Source organism: Eptesicus fuscus, chromosome 11 (genome assembly GCF_027574615.1).
Source record: "Eptesicus fuscus isolate TK198812 chromosome 11, DD_ASM_mEF_20220401, whole genome shotgun sequence".
Taxonomy (NCBI): Eukaryota; Metazoa; Chordata; class Mammalia; order Chiroptera; family Vespertilionidae; genus Eptesicus; species Eptesicus fuscus.
In genome coordinates this window covers 13,240,261-13,266,083 of record NC_072483.1, presented here as the reverse complement: position 1 = coordinate 13,266,083, position 25,823 = coordinate 13,240,261, and the positions used below count along the sequence as shown (strand labels likewise).

The following is a 25,823-nucleotide window of genomic DNA, read 5'->3' as shown; positions in this document are numbered from 1 at the left end:
TACAGATTTTATTATGCCTAGAGAGATCAGTACAGTTTTCAAGAATAAGTAACTCTTGGCCCAAGCTTTGAAAAAATTGGTGGATTTTTCCTAGTAGAGACTTTGCTGAGAGCCCTCTAAACTGAACAATCAGTGTGAACAAATGCATGGGCCACAAGTGGCTTAGCAGAGACTGGAGAAATGGCCGCGAGTTAGGAGCCTGTTCTAATTGTCTGGGCTAAACTATGAATAGAAACTGAACTAGAAGAGTGGCATAGAGGAGGGAAAAGCGGTGATAGAGGAGGCACTTCAGAGCAGGAATAGAGTGAATCTGATGCTTGGGACACACACACAGGTGTTCCTGGTTGATTGCCAAACAGGAGTTCACCAACTTGAACTCTACCCCCTTCACCATTATTTCTGTCATAACTAATGTAGCAGTTGGACCTGGATTTGAACTCTTGTTTTACTATGGTTTACATATACTTATACTTATTTTATTTATTATTATATAATACTATGCAATCTGATAGCAAGAGGGTTATAACAGTATCTATCATGCTTGTTGAATGGAGGGAGGTGAAGAGACCACGTGACCTGCCTAAGAGCTTCCTCAGCACCAGGATGTAAACTAAGCCAGGTAGTCGTTGCTCAGTGAGGGAGACTGCCTTTGTCCAGCTGCACGGGTGAAGGGATAGGGGAGAAAAGAGCACTAGGTTGCCGGCTATTGTCAAAGACCTAAGCCAGTCTTACCAAACAGCTCTTTGTCAGGAATAAAGCCAATATTTGAATTAAAAAATGATACAGTGAGGGGAAGTGTACAAATTTGTGCTTACTAGTGGAATAGAGTGACTAGAATTAGGAGAGGGAGAGGGAGATATTGCGAATTGCCCCAGTTTTTAACTTAAATTGTTAGTGGATGGTAATGCTGTGAAAAAGATAAAGAACAGATAAGGAAGATGAAGAGAAGGAGAGGAGCAATTTCAGATAAGGTCTAATTTTGTTTTTAAGTCAACCAAGACATAGACACTAGGTGTTTATTTTGAGCATCATCAGTGTACAGGAGGCAGTTACACTCACAGGCGGCGATGTGATGTCCTAGAATTTGTGATGACATGTCATATGTTAGAACCTTGACTACTGAATGTATAAAGCAAATAAATGATGTCAGGTAAATTCATGAACAGTATCTACCTCAGAGAACCGGAAGATACTGATGAGGTTGACCAGCAAGTAAAGGAAGCCATAGCAGAAAGGATGGAAAGATCTTAAAAGGTGCCATGGTGTGAACACCGCCTGGGAAATGAGTAGAATGAGAGCTGAGAAAAGGGATTGATCTTGCCCCCAAAGAGCCTAGGGTGTCTTCGTTTGAGTACTTCAGTGAGGTGGTAGGAGATGAAATCCTATTGCAGGAAGTTAGGCGATGTATGGGGTAAGAATGAAGAAACAGAAATATAGTGGACTCAAGAAGTTTGCTGATGAGGGAAAGAGACGATAGAGTTTGAGAAGAAAACTTGAGTCCACGTAAAATTCGCATGCAAAGACAACAAACTAATACTCTGTTTTATGTTTTTCCTTGGTCCCATGCCAGTTAACTAAGGGGGCTCGTTGGCCTCTTTTTAGGCCTCTTCAGGTAGTTTAGGTTGTCCCCAAGGAGGCAGATCATTTGGATGCTACCTCTCCAATTGCAAGTTCTCTTTATTCCAGTTTTGGGGGTGGTAATGGTGTTTTATGACATTGTCTGGAACTAAGGTTTCAGAGATGGGAATGGGATTCCCTAAAGTACGGAGGCCTGCTGCGTGGGCGATGCCCTCTCCACAGGCGGGGTTTCTGTGCCGTCACACTTCAGGCACTGTTCAGATTTGCCTGTACTTTCAGTGTCTGGCAGATATTTGTGGAAAGCAGCTCTTAGTGTTCATATGGTCTTTTATGCTTTATTGCAATCCCTCTCTCTAGGTCTGAGTCCTACAGGAGAATGGCTGTATTAAGTGCTGGACCAGGGGCTATTGAGCATATTCTTCCAGTCAGACCTGACTCATGGTTTGACACTACACTTGGAGATCCCCCCTCTTTTCCTTAGAATGAAATTTCTCATTAGGGGCTTCTCCGAAACTACTCACAGATGTATCCCTTGTGAGGCAATCCCACTTGTCCATCACAAACATGCATACGTGAATGAATTACAATGTATACAGATTAGGCTGCCCCATGGGTAAACTGCTACATTAGTTATGACAGAAATAATGGTGAAGGGGGTAGAGTTCAAGTTGGTGAACTCCTGTTTGGCAATGAATAAGGGTTGGAACTATAATAAAATTTGAGTTAAAGTCCTAATGAGAATAAAAAGGAAGAATGGCACTACTCTCATGAATATCTAAAAACAAGAGCATACATAATTTTCTCTATAAGCAAGTGGGTAGACAATATGATGAATTTTAATACTACAGGGCACACGTTTACAAATTACACTTCTGTCCCTGCACCATGATTTTGAGAAGATGAAATAATAACAGACATATGATTAAATCAGTGATAAAACCAGTAGAAAATCACATTAGTAGTTTGTGTGACATTTGGATTAGAGAGACTATATAGAAATGTTTTGTTACACATGAACAGCACAAAAAAGACATAATTTGAAAATGGAAATGCTTCCAAATCATGTTGGAATTTTGCTAGTACATCTTATTGGGAACTTATCAGTAATTTTTGGTACTTTAAAATGCTGGAGATTAAACCTAGTTGTTCAGAATCTTATTCCCTCCCAGAGAATAAATAGTTTTTAGCATTTAATATGTAAAATAAATTGCACTGCAGTGATACACAGATGAATCTGTGCTTTTCCTATTTAACTAATATCCTGATATGAAACACACTGTAAACCATATTACATATTATGAGAAGTTGGGAGTTTCAATCAGATTATGCCTATTTAAAGTTATCACAAAAAGCCTTGTAAAAGATGACATTTTAACTGGACCTCAATATTAGGTAGCACTTAGTAAAGCAGGGAGAGAGATGTGGTGGATTCCAAGTAGAAAAACTACATAGGCAAAGTGACAAAAGTCAGTGAGCAGTGAGTATAGGAAGTGTGACTTATTTTTAGACAAAGTTAAGAGATATAAGTCTGAAAGTGCTTGAGGCTAAGTCATTGCATACCATATTAAGGAGTTTGGGTTTTATCTTAAAAAATTTCTTTGGGTGTTTTAAAGCCAAGCTGTTACACAATTCTAATCAGGAACTTAAAAAACATTACTGCTGATATTAAGACCTTTGAGGTATGCATCTTTTAAAACCACTTTTACATGGACAAACCATTAAGGAAAAGTGAACCTTGCATTTTTCCTCTAGCGGAAGGAAGTGAAAGAGATGCGCCTAGTTCCAGGAGAGAAAGGGTAAATCTCCAGGGTCAGGAAGGCTGTTGTGGGAAAGAATAGCTTCATGAAAGTGACAGCCAGCCCTGAATGATGGTGGTATGGCTATGGGGTATCTCTACAATTATCTCGTACTTACTGCATTTTTGCAATGGGTGGGTTACAAGACAGTAAAGGATTCTTTCCAGTAAGCTGATCCAGTATTAAAATAATGACAGATCAGCAGGTTCTGGTTCGATTCCCGGTCAGGGCACATGCCAGGGTTGCAAACTCGATCCCCAGTGTGGAGTGAGCAGGATCAGTGATCTTGCATCATTGATGTTTCTATCTCTCTCTCCCCTTCCCTCTCTGAAACCAATAAGAACACATACGTTTTAAAAGAGGTCGGATGCTTTTGGCTCTTGGATTCACTAGTTAAGTACTCCCAGAAGCACTGGGTTTTCTACTTCTGCTCACTGCCCTTGGGTGGGATAGTTGCTTATGTAAGAGTGTATCACCGAGCCTAGATTTTTTACTTAGACACCTTCCTGGCAAGGTCTGAGTCTACAAGCACTGTCCGTTGTTTAATTTTTCTGTAAAATAGATATGTACTGAGAGAATGGTACCCAAGATCAATGGATCCACGGCCTCCAGTTAATGAGGCAGCTTGTCTCCCATGAATCTTAAACAGGACACAGACCGTGCCTTTTATGAAGTTGAAATTAAAAGCTTGTGTTAAGGAGAGGAATTCACTGAAGGATGTGTTGGAACAAGTTCAAGATGGGTGAGCAGAAGGGTCTACAGGAGGGAGAAGAATGGAACAGAGATGTGTGGGTGGGCCTGTGGGTGACAGGGAATCAAAAAGCGTGAGGAGTGGGGAAAACAACGCGGCCCTGGGATATGGCAAGAAGCATCTGCTCTCAGGACATTTGCATCATGCACTCTTCTCAGATTCCTGGAAAGCTTACCCAGGAAAAAATAAAAGTTGTTATAGATGCCAACCTAATAACAGCTTTTTCCACAAATGGTACTTGATAATTATTGATAACTAGGAAAATCTTTATTTCAGAAAAAGTAAAGATTGGTCTTAAGTTTCCTACATCGACCTACCAAAGTTGTCTCTTATAACTTAGTTTTAGAATTATGTTAATGAACAGTAGTAATTTACTACTTAAAACATGGTTTCCATGGAGAAAATTACAGTAAATTCTAGTGAAATGTCAACATAATATATGTCCAAATTGTGACCCTTGTGTGCTGTTGGAGAAGGTTCCAGAGGCTGGGCTCCTCTCCGGCATCAGTGGCCCAGAGAATGACCATAAGAGAGAGGCAGGGGTCTGGTCTGGAAAAGTGTTCCATGGTTTCTTCTCCAGTGGCTTTGAGGGAAAGGCCACTAATGCCACTACAGTTATCGTAGGAAATATAATTAGGAATAATGGGAATCGTACCTTGGGAACTGAAGTACTTGCATCTGCTGCTTTATCTAGATTGGAATCCACAGCTATTTGAAACATGTCTGCCTCCTTTCCAGAAACTTTACTAAGAAAAGATCCACAACTTGCCCTAAGAAAAACGTGAGAATTTGGTGTGATTGGCCTAATTTTATTAATGATGGTTTCAAGGCATGTTGAGGTTGAGGCTGTCACTGCTAAACACAACACCTCTCTCCTATAAACTCTGTTTCTCACTTACACTCATGTCTCACTCTTCTGCCACAGTTTTTTGCTGTTTCCAATGTGTCTGTTGGTTTATAAATTCAGTCACTAGGGAAGACTGAGCTTAATATAATCATCTTATTAGAAAGCTTTTATTTGGATCCCAAATCCCCAATTCTTATCTTTAAGTCTCTTCACCAAATATCTGTGGAGGTGAATTGAAGTGCAAAAGTGTAATAGGAAAAAAAATGAGAAGGGAACATTGATGTCTGAAAATGGTGGCATAGCTATTTTTAGTGCTCACCCCCTCCAAAACGTGAAAATGCTTTTACATGAGCTAAGGATTCTGGGTGAGAGATTACAGCACGGAGGGGTGCACAGAAATAAAAGATGCATTGAAGTGGGAAAGATAGACTCACAGTACCCCCCTCACCCCTCACCCGATCCTGGTTGCCCATCATGGGAAGAGATGCCCTCTCTGTGGAAGAAAGGGAAGAAAGAATAGAGTGTCCGTCTTTACTGCAAACCATACAACTGACTCACCCCAGCACTAGACCACTCCTGAGGTCTTGGGTGGCTCCTTTGGGCTCCTGCAAACACAAACCCTTGGCTGACCCATGGGGCTCCAGTGGCCTCATTTGACTCCCATGGTACCAGGCTCCCATGAACTCCCACAAATCCAGGCTGCTAGCACATCCCAGTGGCAGCCAGCTCTCACAGCCCAAGGTGGCTTCTGTGGCCCCAATCAACCCCCATTAACACAGGTTCCTAGCCAGGACCAGCATCCTGTCAAGTACCACACACACAAACTTTTACCTATCCCAGCCCCAACTCAGCTTGCACAGAACCAGGCCTCTGACCTACCCTAGCAAGAGCTCAGCCCTCATTGTCCTAGATCCAGACTGGCTCCCACAGACATAGCTCCTGGCCTACTTCAATGCCAGGCTATCTCCCATGGCTCTAGCTTCGAGGCCAGTTCCCACAGACAGCCTGCTCCTGAGACAGACTGGTTCCTGCAGAACCATCCAGGCCAGTCCTCCAGATCCTAATTTACTGGCCTAATCCCTTGACCCCAGGCATAGGGTTGCTCTAGGGTCAGACAAACCCCCATTGTCACAGCCCCATGAAACCAGGCTCCCAGCCTATCCTACTACCAAACTGGCCTGCAGACCCAGACATCAGGGCCTCCCAGGTGGTCTCTAACACATGGATGGCCTCTCTGTGTCCAGGACCTAGATTCTCCCATGTAGACACAGGTCCTAGGCACATCACTACAGACTCAAGCACCAGGCCTGCCTAGTAAATACAGGCTCTAAGTCCACATACTCAGGTACGGGGCTGATTCCCATCTATCTAAGCACCAGGTGTGCCCACCTTCTGACCCAGCCTCCAGACCTGCCTTCTCTAGGACTCCAGCAGCAAGCACACCCACAGTCTCTGAATGGGCTGACTGTGAAGCGACTTACCAGCTGAAGCCAGTCATAAATACTGGAAAATATACTCACTTCTTCAAATGCACAGACAGAAACTAAAACCCACAAAAATCATGAATATTAAGGAAAAGTGGTCCCAACAAAGGATATATAGAATACCAATGACTGACTAAAAAATGGGATAATGAACTGTCTGACAAAATATTTAGAATTATTCTCTTAAAGAAATTCAATGAACTACAAGAAAATACAGTTAGACAACTAAATGATATTAGGAATATAGTGCATGAACAAAATGGAAAGTTCAATGAAGTAGAAATCATAAAAAAAATATCCCAAAGTTGAAGAACGCAGTAACTGAATTGAAGAATTTAACAGAGAACTTCAACAGCAGACTTGACCAAGAAGGTAAAAGAATTAGTAAACTATAATCTGGTTTCCTGTGCTGAGTCATGGTAAGAAGGAACTCTTACCATTTGAGAAAGCATGGACCTACCTGGAGAACTGAAATATGCTAAATGAAATAAGCCAGTCAGAGAAAGACAAGTATCACATGATCTCACTCATATGTGGAATCTAATTAACAAAATAAATTGATGAACAGAGTGGATCCAGAGACATGGAAGCCCGGAATAGAGTGTAGAATCGTTGAGGGAAGGCAGGGGAGGACGGATGGGTGGCAGGTAATCAACCAAAAACCTTGTATGTATATATGCATAATTCCTGGACACAGACATTATGCATTCTATCATTTAAAGAAAATTAATTCCAATGCTTCTCAAACTCTAACAAAAATTTGAAGAGGAAGAAACATTCCTAACCTCATATTATGAGGGCAGCATTACCTGCTACCAGAGCCAGACATGCACACTACAAGGAAAAAAAAAACACACACACACACACACACAAAAACTCCATGACAATATCCTGAATATAGATGAAAATTTTCTCTTTAAAACATTAGCCACCCAAATTTAACAGCACACAGAAAGGATCATACACCATAACCAAGTGATTTGTCACTGGGAAGCAGGTGGATTCATCAATGCAAATCAATAAATGGGATATACCACATTAATAGAATAAAATATTAAAATCATATGATCATCTCAATATATGCAGAAAACCATATAATAAAATTCAGTATCCTTTCATAATAAAAATTCTCAACCAATTGGGTATAGAAGGAATGCACCTCATAACAATGAAGGCCATATTTGGCAAACCTACAATTAGTACCATTCTCAATGGTGAATGTTTGAAAGCTTTCTGCTAAGTTCAGGACCTTGATGTTGCCCACCCTCACCACTCCTATTCAACACAGTACTAGAAGTGGTGGCCAGAGCAGTTAGGCAAAAAAATAAAATAAAATAAATAACATGTAACCAAAGTGGAAAGTTAGACATGAAATCATTTGTTTGCAGATATTATTTTATAAATAGGAAACCCTAAGGACTCCACACAAAACTGATAGAACAAATATATAAATTCAGTAAAGTTGCAGGATTCAAAATTAATACACACAATTAGTTACATTCTGCACACTAACAATCACTACAAAAAAATTAAGAAACCAATCCCATTTAAAGTAGCATCAAAATAATAAAATACTTGTAGTAAATTTATATGAGAAAGTGGAAAACTTGTGCACTCAAAATTATGTGATAATGATCAGAGAGATAAATGGAAAGTTATGCTCATCAATGAGAAGAATTAAGATTGTTAAATTTCAAGACCTGAATCCAATACAATCCCTATTAAAATTCCAATGGCTTTTTTCACAAAAGTAGAAAAAAATCCTGAAGGTCAAATGTAATCACAGAAGGTTCCTGACTAGGTAAAGCAGTCCTAAAGAAGAAAATCAAAGCTTGATGCATGACATATCTTTATTTTAAACTTTATTACAAGTCTATAGTCATCAAAATAGCATGGTCCTTGCATAAAACAAACACATAGACCAATGTAACAGCATTGGTAACCCAGAAATAAAACTGTGTATATATAATCAGCTAATATTTTATTATGGAACCAAGCATACTCAGTAGGGAAAAGATAGTTTCTTTGATAAATGGTGTTGCAAAACTATTTATTTGCAAAAGAATGAAATTGGACCTCTGTCTTACACCACTCATTCCATTCCTACTACGTACAGAGTTAATGTGTCCTAAGGAAGCCAACTTTCTATTTGACCCAGGAATTTTTTTTTCTAAAAATATACATAAACTATTTTTAGCAGATACTATGGTCTAAAGTTTGCTTCTAATACTAATTGGTTCAGTGAAAGATTGATTCAAATATATAATGTTTTAATATTATAGGTACCGGTTACAAAAAACTTTTTTTTCTTCCTATATAAGACACTCCTCTTAATTCCCTGAGTAATTGCAATGAGTGACTTTTACTTGATTTCCTTAGATAATTGCATCTGTTCGAACTTGATCCCCATGGGCTGTTGATTTATAAGACCTGAGGACTGCATCTGAAATAACTGTCAAGGATATTGTTTAATTTAACCCTAGTTTAACTCAGAGAAATTGCTCCCTTACTACGTTTGTTAACTGTATTCTAATTCTTCTCATCCAATTAATCCTGATTTATTGAGAGTAGCCTTTTCCTTCTGACGTTTCCTTCAGTCCATCGAGCCTGTAGAGAGGAATTCTGATGGATTTGATGTTCACTGTACTGGTAGTTGTTGGTCTTATGTAATTAATCACAATTTTATTTTAATTTTAGTCCTAAGAATAAAGAGTTGTTAGAATTTTCTTTATGTACCTAAATGAAGTTTGCTTCAATTCTTCAAATCTCCAGAGTCACAGATTAATTGGTTTCTCTGATGAAATACTTCTTTTTCCTAATTGCATTCTGTGAAAAAAAGAGGGTTGGTTATCTCCCCTAATCATCTAGCTACAGCAAGCATGTCAAACTCAAAGGCTAACATGGGCCAAATAAACAAGTTTAAGTTTATGTGGGCCGCAAAAAAAAAACAATAGCTTCAATTTTCATAGAAACGCAGGTTTATTTCGATAGAGACATGCTGAATACAAAGGGCTGAAATAAATGAGTATTCGTTAATATAAAATAATAGAACATTTTAATAAAAATTAATATTTTTTTTGAACATTAACTTAAAGACACTGAATAACTGCACAAATTAATAAGCGTAACACACATAAACCTATTTTTCTTGTTCTCCGAAAGCAAAATATTTCCTGTTGCGCACACCAAACAAGTCAGTCCAAGACTAATGATGTGGCAATCGGCTGCTAAAATATTCGCTGCTGGTATTAGTTGGAAAGAAATGGTGCACCTGAGTGTAAGGCACGTAAGGGAAATGAATGCAACACGATTATAGTAATCAGTCATTAGCAAATGTTGTAGTTCATTATTAATTATGTATAACAGGATACTGTAAAAATTAAGTTATGAAAATTTTATTAAAACATTTCTTACATACCGTTATATTGGCTAGGCTGCAAAAATTTTCTTTGTGGGCTGCATGCCTGTGGGCCGCGAGTTTGACGTGCTTGAGCTACAGGAACTTTGCCCAAGGTGAAGTTGTTAAAGATTTTATTTCTGACCTATCGTTCCAGCTTTACTTTCATTTCAATAGTTATATAAATGCAGTGCTTCTCAATATGGCATTTTACCTAAAAAATAGGGAAAACTATAGTAGAAATCCTACCATTTTCAAATATGTGTTGAGTGTTTTTGATATATAAAATAGCATAATTTATAAATAAATAAAACTGTAATTTAGTCACATACACATATGTTTGCTTTGATGATATATGCTAGCTTATATTCAGGTTTAAAATTACTTAATAGGATGTGTTCAGGGTAATAATGTCAATGGAATTGCATTTAAAGTTACAAATAGTTCTAGAAGAGGTTTCTATTCAGGGAAAGAGTAAAACTGTGAAAAGGGGAAACTCACATGGAATTGCAGTGGGAATTGGAAAGTGGGAAGCCTGACTCTTTTTCTGTCTACTCTATTATTATTCCTTATATCCTTACATGGAAACAGCTGCCATTAAAACTTGAAAATATTTCTGTTTAAAAAGTAAATATGACTTATTGATGCCAGAAACATTAATAAAATGAAAGGACTTCTAAGACAATTTTGTTAGTTTAGTGGTACACTGAGATAGAATTTATTCTATTTTATGTGTCTGAAATTATTACATTATGCAAAAGGACTAGAAATGAGAGACGTAAGCAGGCCTACAGTGAGTATGCTGACAGTACCTGGTGTTAATTGAACACCCACTACATGCCAACTCCATGCCTTTTTATCTCTTAATTTTCACAGCAACCCACCAAAATAGGTCATTTTACAGATGACAAAACTATTCAGATTCTAAATAATTGATTGGAAAGCAGAAGAGTAAAGAGAATAATCTACAAATAAATCAAATTTGAATGCTGTTCAAATTAAACCTACAGAATTCAATTTGGCAAATTCAATCTCCATAATATTTACTTAAATTATAATTAAAGGTGAAACTAAATTGTTTATAGAATGATATGTAAGACTATGTAAATATTCTCAGTATTTAAAATAGGGAAAATTTCACATTGAATGCACAGGTATTCTATTATTAAAATATATATATTGCCACTGAAAATTAAGTTTAGCCACATTTATCAGAAAACCACAAAAAACAGTGGCTTAAGTAAAGTGGATGTCTAGATTCCAGGCAGGTGGACGTTTTCTATTTTCTTAGTATATGCCCCTGCTAACACTCATGTCCCAACTTGCTGCAAAGGTGCCACTCATTGTTCCTGCATTACAGGTAGCAGAAGGGAGGAAAGAGTGTAAAAGAAGTGTGTTTCGGCTCTCTGTACCCCTTTTAAAGAGCCTACTTGGAGTCAACCTCAAAAAACTTTTGCTTACTGTTCATTGGCTGAGAACTTTATGATATGGACACAGTTATAACAGATTCTAGGAAATACAAAGTCTTGTTGCCCTAACTATAAAATTCCTTTAAATATGTGCAATGTTTTGAATGTCAGTTATATCTCAGAAAAGATATTTAAAAGAAAATCAAAAGGACGGGAAATTACATCACGCAAATATTAAAAGCAACAATGAAAAGATCACTTTTGGGTATATCACATGAGACAGAGTACAATTTAAGGCAAAAATAATCATTAGTGATAAAGTTAACTACGTTCAATTTTTAACAGATACTGTATCTTTAACAATAGACTTACCAATATGAATTGTTAAATGTAAAAATATGAAGTTATATGCATAAATAATCTCAATATTTTCTAGCTCAAAATACAAAGAATATTGACAAATCTCCCTTTAGAGTGTAATCTTTTAGTATACTTCTCTCAGTTATTGACTTATTAAGGTACAAAATTGGTGATAATAATACAATTAATATGCTTTATTTAATGGAAATAAGTAAACTTACCTGTTAAGTATAATAATAGCAATCTCTGTCCTGGCTTATTGGCATTGAATGTGCAATTTAAAAAATTGGTGGTTATTTGGACTTGCTTTCACTTTTATGCTATGACTAGAGGCCCGATGCACGAAATTTGTGCAAGAGTAGGCCTTCCCCTGGCTGTGGGCACCGGCTTCCCTCTGGCACCGGCTTCCCTCTGGCCGCCAGCAGGCACCCGGGACCCGGACTTCCTTCGTAGCCCTGTCTTCGTCTGGAAAGATGTCCTGTCTAATTAGCATATTATGCTTTTATTATTATAGATAGTTTTTGTTTTACTGTTTACTCCTTATCATTTCTGAACTGAGACATGTGAAGATTATGGGAATTTTTCAGTTGAGGGTCAGATGTCTGACTCAACAAAGACTAAGCATGAAATATATCTATGTGCTATGAAATGGTCCCATACATATCTGCTAGACCTCAAGAGAATATGTAGATTTACAAGTTTCTCAAAATCTCAGTGACAGATACCATTTTCTTATTGAATGTAAGGTACTTTTATTCATTAATATATTTTGTAGTTCAGAGAACTGGACCTCCAATGTCTCATCTAATTAATAATAGTGAGTGATTACTGCGTCAAAAGTGATGAATGTGTATTTTTTAAGCTCTTTTGTAGTGCCATTCTTAACAATTTTAAATTTTCTTAGTTTGTTCTTTATATTAATTTTCATTGTAAATGTTCTTTTAAAAAGTGAAATTGAAATTTTAAGAAGGAATATACTTTAAAAGTCAGAACCTCTCCTTGAGTTCACTAGTTAATTCAGCTAGAAATTAGAAGAAAAGGAAATTAACAAGGGAATTGGGGCATATCATGGAATTACTTTCAAAGCTAAACAGGAAAGTGAAACTGTGTCAAAATCATAATTAGTATTTGCCCTTGAATTGTCCTTGTTAGCAGAAGTGGAACAGTGGAAAATACTGCATGGAAATATTGGCTGGGTGCAGTGCATTTCCTGGCCAATAAATCCCCACCACCTTAGCGGAATATAATTAAGAGGAGAGTCTATAATCTTTGCATTTGAAAAACATCAGAGCATATCTTGTTCTATATTTCTGACTTGCATCATCATGGAATCAGTTGAACCTATACTGTTCAGGAATTCATTGCCACTAACTAAAAGTTGTATAGAAATTAATTTTTTTAATTTTTTTTCTATATTACCCAATTTTGGTGAGCCTAAAAGGCAGTGGGTCATACAATTACTTGGGTGGTTCATTTCCATTCTGAATGATTCTACTGTGAATCCTTTTACTGTTTCCAGAAACCCATGGTGAAGAAGCAGTACTAAGTGGACCCAGAAGGTAAAGACAGTTGCCTTGGCATCATGGGGAATTCCCATTGGCCTTGAACATTTTAACGTATGTTGACTTTTCTGTTCCAACACTTTCTACAATCCAGTTTATCATTTGCATTTTTGTTCTTGTTGTTTAAGGGAAACAAAATTGCCACACATTTCTTGAGTACATGTGTTGGAGAGGACAAGAAGAGAATTTATTTGTATGGAAGCCAGCAGTTTGTCTTTTATAAGATCAGAAGCAAATGTTTACAGGTGATGAATGGTTTGAAAAGTGTGTGGTTCTCTTGTATTACCTCCAGTGGTTATACTAGTATAAAGGTTTTCTCATCTCTCTTTTTAACCTTTCCCATATTCTACCAACCATGTGGCAGAAGAATTTAACTTATCTCCATGTTGTCATGTCTTTTCCAATATTTCGTTATATTCCTGGAACTCTTCTCAGAAGGAATAGGCAGCCTCCCAATCAGCTTTTACTAAGTAGGTAGTGGCTGTCTTAACCTGACCTCAGATAAACAGGGTCTTGGGATGTCTTATCAGTTTGGGATTTCAACTCTAAGCAATTGACAAGGGATTAGGGAGGATCTGGCAAGCAGCCTGCAGACTAATACTCAGGAAATCTTTCGGAGAGCTTCATGCTGCAGCTGAAATAAAACTGTCTTATTGAAACACTGATCTGAAAATGCTGAGCAGTAAGGTTGAAACCAGGTATGAGGCAAAGGAACCAAGACAGAACAAGTAGGTTTGGAATATAAATTAGTAACCTGAAGGAGGATGGCTCCTTTTGGTGCTTTAAAGAACATGCTGTTTTATATAGGACAGCCCCAGCCTCACAGAATGGAGAGGAAAATCTTGGGGTCACTGAGTTAGTTGATTTCAGTCTTGTATAGGGGGTTATTGTAACCTCCTGGCTATAATAGCATTCTGCCCTCAAACCCTTGATTGGAGACTAAATCCTCAGAGGACATCTATATGATATATGGAACCACTGTAGTGAGGCAGTAGATGGATCACATTGATGTTCAATAGAACTCACAAAACCACATCAAATTTAGAAAATGTTCAAAGCCATCAAGATACAAAGAACTAATATTGTCCCCTTTATACTGGGGAAAATGATGACCTATTTGGTCAGTGTTTCAGAGAAAATTGCTGAAGCTGCATTCCTTATTTTAAATGAGGATCAGATATGAATCCCTTTCAAACTCTTTGTATCCCTTCAGTCCTCACACTTGAAATTGCTGAAATGATGAAATACGCCAGATGATAACCCAGTAGAATCATATGTAGTTTTGCTCTGCATTTTCCTGATGATAGTGACGTGGAGCATCTTATCTTTCCATGTACCTGTTGGCTATCTGTGTGTGCTCTTTGTTAAAATTTCTACTCAGGTCCTCTGCTAACTTTTTAATTGGATTGCTTTTTTTTTCTCTTGAGTTGTTTGAGTTCTTTATATTTTGGATATTAACCTCTTATCTGATTTATGCAGATTGTGCCTTTCACGGTAATGATTAAAGGAACCAGGAAAAGATTAGCATTTCCCGGACTCTAGAAATAATAGCTCTGTCCTAGAGCTGTCATTTCAGTTCCCTGAGCATAGTTTTATATTTTACAAAATATTACATAGAGCTTATCCACAACAGAAATCATACAATTCTTGTCTTACTAAAATGATTATTTTAGTAAGAAGCCAGCCTTGGTTCCTGACCTAGGATGATCTTTAAGGGTATATTTAGCCATGCTATCTCTGATTTTTATTCCAAGAATGCTTTAAAGCTGCCTTTGCCTTGACTTTTTCACTAGAGCTTACCTGGTCAAGCATTGTCCTTTTAATTCAGTAAAAGATCTGTCTTTTAAAGATCTTCCCAGAAACAACCTTGACATCTTTAAAAATGATAGATGAATGGGCTACTTTGAAGACTTTATTCTTTTAACTACAAATCCATAAACATCCTACTCTCATATAGAAGACATTCAAAAATATTTTATTTTGGTAGAGTTATTCATGAATAAATCAGGAATTCCTTTATTGGTTTAGTATTTACTTTCAAATGCCTTTCTTATATACATGCTAGATAGGCTTGTTCTCTGAGATTACTTTAGAAACTTTACCTTTATTTGAAAAGATAGTGACCCGGTGCACAAAATTTGTGCACATTAAAAGGGAATTAATTAGAGGAAATATTTTAATATTGCTATTTGCCCTTTCTCTATAATAGAAGTGTCAGAGATGAAAGAAAATTAGTAAAATGTATATGAAAATCTTCCTCCTGTCAGAGTCTGGGGTGTGCCATGGAAATCAGATTCAAGTCCCTGCCCACCCACGTGTGCCTCAAAATCACGTGATACCCAGACCCAGCTGGCCCCACCCCCATTGGGCTAGATCCAGACCTGGCCAGCCCTATCCCCGTCAAGCCCAGCCAGGTGGGGGGCATGGCCTGAGGTCCCTCGGTCTAGGGTGGGGGGCACGGCCTCAGGTCCCCTGTTAAACCCCCACCAGGCAGGGGGTGCAGCCTCAGGTCCCCTGCCCTGGCCCAGCACCACACAGCCTCAGGTCCCTGCTGATTGCTCATTAAGGCTCGTTATGGAAACTCGGCTTCCTTTGTGAGTACAGCCATCTTGTGTTACGGGATCCCCGCCTCTGCTGTGGGTGCAGCCATCTTGTTACGGTGTGATGGTCAAATTGCACATTCCCTCTTTATTAGATAGGATGGTATTGCCCTAGCCAGTTTGGCTCAGTGTCAGCCTGCGGACTGAAGGGTCCCAGCTTCGATTCCCATCAAGGGCATATGCCCTGGTTGCGGGCTCAATCCCATTGTGGGGCATGCAGAAAGCAGCCGATCAATGATTCTCTCTCATCATTGATGTTTCCATCTCTCTCTCCCTCTCCCTTCCTCTCTGAAATCAATAAAAACATATATAAAAAAAAAAAAAGAATATGGTATCACAAAAATCCTGAAGATGTTCACAACACAAACACACGTATTATTATATACATTAGATGGCAGCCAATAAGTTTATATTGATTTCCATATTTTGATCATTATATATGTCCAAATTCATGTAATTATAAATTATACCAGGCTGCATTTGAAATGACCAGAATTGGTCTTAATTCATAAAAAGAGAACAAAAAGTAGGAAAAAAAAGATTTTCATATTAAATGTTCAATAGGATTATAAACTAAAAAGAGTATAAACACCAAGAAAATTATCCTGAAAACCCTGTACTGCTGAGACTTTTCAAGAGCGCTGGATTGCTGTGATAAATTTTTAGGACTTTAATTTGATTATTATATCATGATTTTCTGAGCCATGAAATGTATTAGTCATTTTTTGCTAAAATAATGCTGCATAGCAAACCATCCAAAAATCTCAATGACTAACAATAATAAAATGTATTCTTCACTTAAATGACCATGTGCGGCTCTGCTCCAGACTGTTGGTTGGGTTTATGGCTTCTCTATGTGTGTTGCATTCTGCAACTGATGCTTACCTGGGGAGTAATAATTGCATGGTTTAGGGCAAGATTACATATAAACCAAACCACATGCACATGTAAAGCCTGGTTAGATATGATTCATTATATCAAATCACATTCAGTGGTCAATCACAATCACAAAGCACGTCACAAGGTCAATCCCCAAGTCAGTGATGAGGAGAGGTATACACACACTGTGTACAACCACAAGAAAGTCATTTCAAGATGGGAAAGGAAGAATTGTGAACAGCCAATACTATCTGCCACATGACAAATGCTTGGTAATATTTTGTATTGCTTTGAATACCTTACATACCAAATTCAAAATGTACTTTGAGAAATACAGTAGACAAAGATGTCATCTATTTTAGAATGTCATTGTTCAAATATATGGTGCTATTTCAGTTCTGTAAACTATTTAATTTTTATTCATATGTCATCCTTGTTTTAAAATGTAAAGCTCTGTTTACATAATGTATGTAACAAAGTGGATACCCAATTCTGGGTGGTATAATAGAACAAGAAAGGAAACGAGGATAAGAAAATTATGAATTTGGATAAACACCACTTATGACTTTTACTAAGGGTGCCAAATGTTCCCTCTTACACACTGAAGAAAAATAAGCCCCTCTTTCATATGGACATTACAATTGCATATTGTAATTTACCTGCTGTAAACTAGACTTGAGTGTTATGACAATCCACAAAGATGTACTCATTGAGCACTGTAGTCAATGTGCCACATCATTTTGTGCCAAATCACAGCCAACTCCAGGCAACACTGAAAATGAAATTTGACCTTGGCCACTTCACATCCCCCTTTTTCTCATTCAGTACATACTCATTGATGATCCCACAGCCTTCATTCTGTCCTTTAGTTTTGGCTTCCCCTTATGTATATCTGATTCTCCCTTAATTTCGTTCAGTCCCCTGCCCTACCCATTTTAAACATTTATTTAATACAGAATTTTTTTATTAGACACTTTATTTACACATAGATTTCTAAGATGGTGGTTGCAATTATTTTAAAACTTGTGGCACTATAAGAAGTAGATGTTCATTGCAACCCACTAAACACATACATAAAACAAAATTTTCACAAATGATAGTTACCCTTAGTACACATGATACGTTCTGATTTATTTTATTTCATTGCAGATAAGTCCTGGAAGCAGCTCGCTAAATGAACATGAATCCCACTCATATGTCTCAACTCACTCTGAAATGCTACTTTAAAAATTTTAGGTCTAGCTTGTGGCCAGTATTAAAAGCAGAGAAAGAGGCATCCACACATATCATAAACACGGTGTTATCATTAAATGCTAAACAAACAAAATAAAAAAAGACTCAGACCGTATGCACTAAACATGTTTAGAAAAGTAATAAACTGATTTTGGTTAAAATAGTGATGCCAGGCCTCATTAAGGGTAAAGAGGTGGGATTTGGATTTCCTATTGGTGTTTGAAGAAAGCATTTTAATTGTGAGATTCACATTGCTTTCAGCAAGACATATTTGGAGATAGACTATGAATTTTATGAGATGGATTATATATAGTAGTTATTTTGGGGATTCATGTGAAGTATGTCTGAACATGAATTTCAGGTCAAGGATTTTAAAATTTATTCCTTGGGCAAAGGGAATTACTTTGAGTTTCTGATTTAGAGGCTGGAATAATATAAAAATGTTTAAAAAGGTGAATGTCATAGGTGACTTACTAGTATAGTATGGTCAATTATGTGCTCTTGTATGTTCGCATGCTTTTCTTTAAAAAGCCCTTTGGTGTTAAGGTTGTTAAGTTGCTGAACAAAGTTAATCTACCACACCTTTCTTGGACTTAATTGCATTAAAAGATGTATTATTAAATTGATTTCAGAGAGGAAGGGAGGAGAGAGAGATAGAAACATCAATGATGAGAATCATTGATCGGCTGCCTCTTGCACACTCCACACTGGGGAATCACCCCACACAGGGGATCAAGCCGCAACCTGAGCATATGCCCTGAATGGGAATTGAACCATGACCTCCTGGTTCATAGGTCGATGAGCACTGAAGGACACTGCCTGGGCGACTTACTGAATTTGAACAGGAGTTAAATTGAATAGTGCTTTCACTGTGGTGAAGAGGAAGTAGGTACAATATTGAGAATGTATCCATGGGTATATGATGTATTCATGTCTCAGATCATAAGTTTATTCTGAGAATTTTAAATGTTTTTAAAGGCATTATTCCAATATATCTCAACTCTGCTCATTACATGTAGTCTTTTGGTCTTTATCTTCTTAGGGACTGTGCAAACCAGCTTCAGATTTGATAATGGCAATGATTTGGTCAAACTTTATGTTCTAAGAAATTAATGAACAAAACTACTTAGAAAGTAGCATGAGATACTAATATTAAACATACTAGAGGCCCAGTGCATGATTAAATCATGCACGTGTAGGGTCCCCTAGGCCTAACCTGCCATCCTGGTGCCAGAGCAGACAGGCACCCAGCTCCCACACTTTCGCTTTCGATCGCGGGGGAGCTGGGTGCCTGTCCGCTGGTGCACCAGGCCTTTTAGAAGCCTCCGGCGCAGGGGAGGCTTCTGAAAGGCCTGGTGCTGGAGCGGACAGGCACCCAGCTCCCCCGCTTTTGGTGGTCCGCGGCGGGACGTGAGCTCGCTGCCCCAGAGGCCCCTTCTATGCCGCAGCACAGCCATGGCACAGACATTGAGCTTGAGCCGCCACTGGCGATGCGAGCTCAGCGTCCCGCCGGCCCAATCGGCCCCTCCCAAGTCCCGCCCCCCCGCGCCTCCTGGCCAATCATGGGCATAGCGAAGGTATGGTCAATTTGCATATTTGTCTATTATTAGGTAGTATAATAAAAAATAGTGGGAGAGATTTTTCTATTCTCATAAGGTATTAAGAAGGACTGAAATGCAGAAATTAAACTGGAATGCATGGTTTTTCCTCTGGGCAGGATGCAAAGGTGATTTCCTGGGTTCTTGTCTAGGTGGATTCGAAGAATGAAGCCATGGACAAAAGGTGTTACAGGAAAAGGTGGAAGTTTATTGAGAAACAAGCACAGACTCCCACTTGGGAAAGGGGAAAGAGACCCACCAAGTCCCTCTTTCTTAATGTTTATAAAGGCTGCAGTTCTTTGTGTCCTGATATCCCCTCTGATTGGTCATTATAGCAGCTTCAGAGCTCAAACTCCAAGTGGGGTTTCCTTCTTTTTCTCCCTTTTGTTTTTCTATTCCCTGTGGCCTTCTTCTTTATTCTGTGAATGGGTGGCTTCCTCTCCTTTATTCTGTAAATGGATGCCTTTTGGCAATTCCCTTATTCTGTGAGTGTGTACTTTCTTGCAGCTCTATTGTTCTGTGAATGTTTACCTTTTGGCAGCTCCCAGCTTTGCAGCCCTGTGGTTCTCCCTCATGGACCCCTAGTTCCTAAAACTTCCTAAACCTGCCTATTTTACCCCTAAACACTCCCTTCAGATCCCTTATGCTGTGCTTTAAGGTACCGGGGGTTGTTTTACTACAGATAGAAATTCATTCACTCTCCAGAGGTCAGGTCACTGTCAATGCCAGAGGGCTGCTGAGTTTGTTTCCACTCCACCCCTAGGGCTTCACTAGCTGGAAACACCATAGGTGCCATATGGTGTTTGCTGGTGCTTCAAAAGGCACTGATGTTCATACAGCAGGTGGAATCAAAGGCTGTTGGGATGAACTGTTTCTGTATTTTTAGATGATTACCTCAGAAGCAAAGCATGTTCCTGGGAGACATCCCTCAGTGCCTGTATCAGAAGCAGATTGTAAGGCTGTGTCTTCATGGGTCTGACTCTGTGGAGGAATTTAGCGTAACTCATTTCTAACATACAAACATTTGTGCAATATATATTATGTAATAACTACAGAAAGTCATGTCTCTGTGCCTTGTGCTATAATTATTGAAGAATTTTCTAATTTTACAAACAGGAATATGTTGAAGTAGAGGATAATTGTCTTTAGAAAGGAAATCTCCTTTACATTAGCCAGCACTATTATATATAAAAGTGATGTCTTCAGGCACACAAAGGATCAGATTCTTGAAAATGTGGGCACCTTCATTATCATATAACTGCATTTCAACAGTGCTTTTTAGCAATCTGTGATGCATGCCCAGGAAACTCGCTCTCTTTCTTTTTCTTTCTTCTCCTGCTCTCCTGCCTCCCTCCCTCCCTTCACCCCTCTCTTCCTCTCCCTTTTCTTCTCTCCTCTCCCCCTCCTCTCTCTGTGTTCTAATCTTGTTACAATTGTTTTTATGTACTCCCATCCTCAGGACTTTGGTCATATTACATGCCTCTTTTCTTCCTACAGGCAAGTATAACCCTCAACCATGTTTTAATAATCCATTTGAAATCACAGAGCCTTCAAGAAGTTTCCAAAGCTTCCATCAGATTTAATCTTATGTCCTCATTTTCACTGCAGCCTGTACTTTTTAAATTGTAGTTATCCTTCTCTGCCTAATTGACAATAATGTATGCATGTCCCATTCTTTCCTATTGCTCTCCTATAGGTCAAGGGCTATGTCTCCCTTTCACACATCTTAGTTTATTGACACACAGATTTGCACGAAATTGCCACTCTATAAAAATTGAAGTTGAATTTTTAGTGAGTCAGTTTCCAGTGCTATAAGTGGTTGTAGCCATACTTTATCATGTTGTGATTCGTTTGGAAGTCTCTTAAAAACTATGTGTACCTTGGTGTTGGTAGTCTCAGTCGTCTTTGTATCCCCACGTGACAGCTAACGTTTTATTTAGTTCTGATTGTATTACAGACTCACTACTAGGTTCTTTGCTCTTTATTTGACTAATCTTATTTTGTCTCCAGAATAACCCTCTGAACTCAGTGAGCATTAATATCTTGAATTTATAGGGGAAAAACATTATGGCTCCATGTTTAATTTACTTCCTAAGGTCTTAAGAGCAGTAAGTGACAGAACTAGGATGAAAACATAGAGAATTCTGATTCAAAAGCTTCATCACCTTCTTTAAACCCTGAGCAATTTAGTGAATGAACAATGATATTATATGTTATGATATATGATGTATATATGATATATGTCCAGTGGGAGAGAGAAACCTCCATGAAACTTCCTAAAATATCATGCTTTAATTCTATTCAACAAGTATTGGAATCAATGAGAGTCAAAGATGTTGGTGGAAAATGGAATGGTAGAGTGATAGTGGGCCTGTTTATTACATATTAAAATGATTTATTATTATTTATATGCAATAGATACTTAAATTTTTATTTTCCTATTAATCTTCCTATTTCCATTCTATTGCAACTTCATTAGCTATAATCACAAGGGCCAGGCACCTTATTCACTCACCTCACAACTGCCAGACTTGCACACAGTGTTGTGCGTGAAATAGATGCTCATTACATTTTATTTGGGAGAAAGCAATATCTGATTTAAGTTCAGGATTTTGAACAACTCGAGATTGTGCTTTAAAAGTTAATGGAGGCTATAATTTATTGAGGCTATAGTAAGATGTATAGGATACCAGGTGTAAGGATACAGGGTGATGTATTAGTTATCTATGGCTTCAGAACAAATTATGCCAAAATGTATGGCTTCCAACAGCCAATGTTTATTATCTTGTTATTTATTCAATTAGGAAACGAGGGCTTCAGAATTAAGGTCTGTAATGAAATTGCAGCAAAGCTATTGAAAGCGGCTGCACTCTCATCAGAAGGCTAGGGGAGAATTCCTTCCATATTCACTCATGTGATTTTCAGTTTCTTGCTGCTGTGGTCCAGAGCCTTCTGTCAGTTGCTTGCTATGCAGGTTTGCTTCACAGGGCTTTCTCATGACATGACACCTGGTTGGTTTCCCCAGAGGGAGCAGTCGGAGAGAGGGAGGGAGAGAAAGGGAGAGACCAGGATGGAAGCCAGAGTCTTTTTAAAAGCTAAATTGGAAGTGACATTTCATCACTTCTGCCACATCCTGTTGGTTTTAAGCAAGTCACAAAGTTTAGCTCACATTCATTGAGAGAGGATTATAGATGATGGGCATCATTACCAGGAAGGGGGCTTGGTGGGGTATCTCGGAGGCCGAGTACCACAGTACTCACCCTGCCAGTCTCTCTTCTCAAACCGTGTTCAACATTCTATAAAATGCTCATTCCACCACATTATAGTGCTTTCATTATCACTTTATTGCAGCTTAAAGGGATTTGCATTTTGTATATATAAAATAACAAATGGGTGTTTCAAGTACATCCAACATTTTACTTAGAGGAAATTATTTTGATTGTGCTGATTTGGACAGAATTAAAAGAAACATTAACCACATGCTATATTTATGAACGATCACTGACAGTTTTAAGATAGCTGGGTCTTTAACTAGCTGGTGAAGTTTTGGGGTAAGGAAATCTTGACAGAAATTTTGAAAAGTGTATTCTTCACCCTTTTAAACTGTGACACTATTTCCTAAGAGTAGATTTTAAAGTCACAGAAGGGATCAGGCTGAAAATTGAGTTCTGGAGTCTTTGCTCTGAAGTGGTTGCATTTTTTTTTCTTTTTCTTTGTTGTTGAACACTTTCTTGTTCATGCTCCCCTCCTAGCCCCTTCCTGCTTTCAGAAATGTGGAGGCGAGCTCCAAGTTCTCACAGAAGCAGGAGCAGCAGACACTTGGTTACCCTGAACCACTCTGATGTCTTCTGAAAATATTTATTCTGCTGAACTGGAAACTTCAAAGCCCACCTAAAAGCCAAAATATGTTTGAAAACAAAAACAGGTTTTAAGTAAGCCATGGGTGAACAACACTAGAGTAGTCAGATATGAAAAAGAATGGCAAGAACTTTGAATGAAAGCTTGGTGGCTCCAGTAGAAGAATGTAAAGTGTAGGTGACTTAATTAAATTTTGAAAAATATTAACAGAAATCTAAACATGAAAATTAGGGGGAGGTATTTTTATATTTTTTATATTTTTATTTTATAATTGAGAAAGATGAAGTTGGCTGTATTTTAAAAACTTTGCATGAGTTCCATTTGTGATGAGAACAATATTTTGATTTAATCTAATATGTATGAAAACTGTTAACTTTATAATGCTTTTGGAGTTTAATAATAGATGCAATTGATGTAAGCATATACATTCAACCAACTCTTTTTATTCATGTGCTTTGGAAATGATCTGTGAATGATGAAATGTGTTTTATAAATACTTACATAATAAAATTGATCTCAAGTAAATTGATGTTACGGTTGTACAGACAGTATTTGTATAAATCACTCTTCATATAACATAATCTTACTGTAATTGTTTTCTGTGAAATAATTCTACATCAGTGCCTAGAATATATAGTAAGAGCTTGATTTCAGGCTGTTAGATGAAGAAATGAGTATCTGGTGTGGCATAGTAATATATATTTTTAGACTGACAGAAATGTTGCCTGTGCTCTTGGTGCCTAAAATGGGACATTCCAGTGTTTTATTTTCTTAAAAAAAAACATTTTATTTGTCTGCTTTGTAGAAATATTACAAATGAATACAAAAACTCTAATTTTGACCTATAATATATGAATTCATTAAAGAATAAGTATATCTGATTTATGCTAATTTGAACTAGTCTTTATTTTGAGCTGCTGAAAGGAAAAGCGACTAGAATCAAGGTTTTTATAGGTGTGACATGCTTCATGATCAGAATCTTTCTTAACTCGGATATGTACCCAATGAAGGAAACAAGAATACCTCCTATATGTGCACTGTGGTATTGAAGGATCTGGAAGAGCGGGCTTGCTCTGAGCTCACTGTTACTGATTAGGTTTATTTGGTAAAAATGAACAAGCAAATCCTATATTAAAATCAATTTTTTCTTTTATATAAGGTAAGATTGTTTAGATAATATATGGATAGATAGATGACAGATAGATTTGGAGAGACAGAGAAATGAGAGAGAGAGAGAAAGAACCTGTGTGAATATTAGCTTTGCCTTGATTCTGTGGAAATGCTCATTTTCCCCCTTTACTCGGATATTTGGAATGGAGCACATTTGTTTTCTAAAAGACAGTTTTGTTTTTTTCTCTCTCTAAATATCCTCCTGAATTTACTCTTATTTCTTTCCTGTTTGACCAAGATTATGTATACTTTTTTCCCCACAGTTATTTTAGACCAGTAGTCGGCAAACTGCGGCTTGCGAGCTACATGCGGCTCTTTGGCCCCTGGAGTGTGGCTCTTCCACAAAATACCACGGCCTGGGCGAGTCTATTTTGAAGAAGTGGCGTTAGAAGAAGTTTAAGTTTAAAAAATTTGGCTCTCAAAAGAAATTTCAATCATTGTACTGTTGACATTTGGCTCTGTTGACTAATGAGTTTGCCAACCACTGTTTTAGACTATCTGCTTTTAAAGAGCTCTCACAAACAGCCAGCATTTATGATCGATTGCCTTCTGATGTCAAATGTGATATTTCAGAACATATTACTAGAGATTTGAAATAATATTCTTAAAAATCATTAAGAATGTTTTTCTGAAGCTCAATAGTGAACATTTATTCTGAAGATGAATTGAAACATGAAGCCAATTTAGTCGTTTCTCTGAGCTGTTCTGAGGAGAACATTAGGGCTGTACTCTTTAGTTAGGATGCCATGGCCAACTGCATTTGGCGATTACAGAGTTAAACCACTTGTGGTGCGTGGAAGATTTCTCCGTATCTGCCTCTGACAAAGGTAGTGTCATGGGGTATTGTCCTTGATTGGAATGAGCACAGAACCCCTGCCTGCCTCCGGAGAGCACCCCAGGAACCGGTGTTCTTGTGTACACATTTGAGATCTGCAGTTTCAGTCATTATCTACATCAGCCTTACATTTGAATGACATTCCTATGACATACTTGTATAATTATACTTGAAAGTACAGCCTAATTTTCTTATGTATCCATTGTATTTTTAAAGGTGATTTAAAATTTTCCTGATTGTGATCCCTACCACTTCATGTTGAAGTTCTTTAACACTAGAACCTGCAGAATTATGTCCTACTCTGATATTAAAACTATTATACTTCCATCACCTCTCTCTCTTTCTCTAATTTATAGGTGAAACTTGAGACCTGATTTGTTACTGCTCTGGATGTATGGCCAGAGTAGTATTTTTTCTCATCTTTCCATTTTTGTTTAATCTATAGAGACGTTCTGAGACCCTCCAG

General features: G+C 37.9%; 1 protein-coding gene across 1 annotated transcript in view; it reads left to right on the top strand.

The window, feature by feature from the left end:
* Window positions 1-25,823, top strand: part of DPP10 (dipeptidyl peptidase like 10) — a 666,829-nt gene that overhangs the window by 88,516 nt on the left and 552,490 nt on the right. The window lies entirely within an intron of this gene.